The sequence below is a fragment of the Mandrillus leucophaeus genome, unplaced genomic scaffold, assembly GCF_000951045.1.
Source record: "Mandrillus leucophaeus isolate KB7577 unplaced genomic scaffold, Mleu.le_1.0 Scaffold787, whole genome shotgun sequence".
Classification (NCBI taxonomy): Eukaryota; Metazoa; Chordata; class Mammalia; order Primates; family Cercopithecidae; genus Mandrillus; species Mandrillus leucophaeus.
The window spans coordinates 49453-51312 of NW_012108552.1; positions in this window are offsets into that span (position 1 = coordinate 49453).

Consider the following 1860-nt stretch of genomic DNA (forward strand, 5'->3'; position numbering starts at 1 on the left):
ATATATAGAAATCTAAAGCTGATATTTTCCATACATATCTGTGTTTGATAGAAGTATAACTATATAATTTCTTTAACTGGCCAACACTTAAAATATTAATGTTTAAGAATGTCCATAACGTATGAGTTAAAGGATGTTTAGTAAGTCATTATGCATTATAGGCTTGGTAGTAACCTCTGAATAAAGGTAAAGATGCCTTATGCTTCCCTACAGAAGTAATTAAAGATATTTTGATTTTTAAATGTAATTGCTTAAAACTAGATATTTTCAATATGATTTAAAATCAAAGTAACCAAAAGTAATGCTTGTTGTTATCTATAGTTTTGGAACTGCTTAAGAGTATCTTACTTTCATAATTATTTTCTGTGTCTATCAAGAATATTTATAAAACTATTCAAGTTTAGCATTTTCAAGTAATTAATAAAATACACTTGATACTACAAACCAATAGGGTAAAAGGGTATGGGAACAATTTTAATATTGCAGTTAAGTACCTCAGCGATACCACAGCTTTGGTTCCAGACTACTGCAATAAAGCAAGTTACACATTTTTTTTGGTTTTTCAGTGCATATAAGTTATGTTCCACTACACTGTAGTCTATTAAGCGTGCAATAGCATTGTCTAAAAAACAGTGTTCATACCTTAATTTTAAAATACTTTATGGCTAAAAAATGCTAGTGATCATTTAAGCCTCCAGCAAGTTGTAATCTTTTTACTGGTGGAAGCTTTGCCTTGATACTCATGGCTGCTGACTGATCAGCATGATGGTTGCTGAAAGCTGGGGTGCTATCAGAATTTCTAAAAATAAGACAACACTAAAGTTTGCCACATACATTGACTGTAGCTATCATGAATTACTTCTCTGCAGCCTCAGCATGTGATGCTGCTTGACAGCATTTTACTCAAAGAATTTCTTTTAAAATTGGTTAGTCCTCTTAAACCCAACCACTGCTTTATCAACTTTTATGTAATATTCAAAATCCTTTGTCATTCTAACAATGTTCACAGCATCTTCACCAGTAGATGCCATCTCAAAAAAACACTTCCTTTGCTCATCCACAAGAAACAACTCCTCATCCATTCAAGTTTTATCATGAAATTGCAGCAATTCAGTCCCGTCTTCAAGCTCCACTTCTAATTCTAGTTTTACTACTTTTTTTCCCCACCACATCTGCAGTTATTTCATCCATGAGGCTTGGAATAAACTCCTTCCAAACTCATATTCACGTTAATATTCTGACCTGCTCCCATGAATCACAAATGTTCTTAATGGCATCTAGAATGATGAGTCCTTTCCAGAAGGTTTTAATGGACTTTGCCCAGATCCATCAGAGAAACTGCTATGACAGCTACAGCCTTATAAAATGTATTTCTTAAATAACATGACTTGAGCCAGGCTCAGTGACTCACGCCTGTAATCCCAGCACTTCAGGAGGCTAAGACGGGAGGATTGCTTCAGCCCAGAAATTTGAGACCTGCTTGGGCAACACTCTACAAAAAATAAAAAAAAGTTAGCTGGGCATGGTGGTGGGTGCATGCTTGTGGTGCCAGCTACTGGGGAGACTGAGGTGGGAGGGTCACTTGAGCCCAGGAGGTCAAGCCTCCTGTGAGCTGTGATCATGCCACTCCACTCCAGCCTGGGCAACGGAGTGAGACCCCTGTCTCCAAAAATAAAAAAATAAAAAAATATGACCTGAAAGTCTGAATTACTCCTTGTTCCATGGGCTGCAGAATGGATGTTGTATTAGCAGGCATGAAAACAACATTCATCTCTTTGTACATATCTATCTGAATTCTTGGATGACCTGGTACATTATCAAAGGGCAGTAATATTTTGCAAGGAATATTTTGCCGGGCGC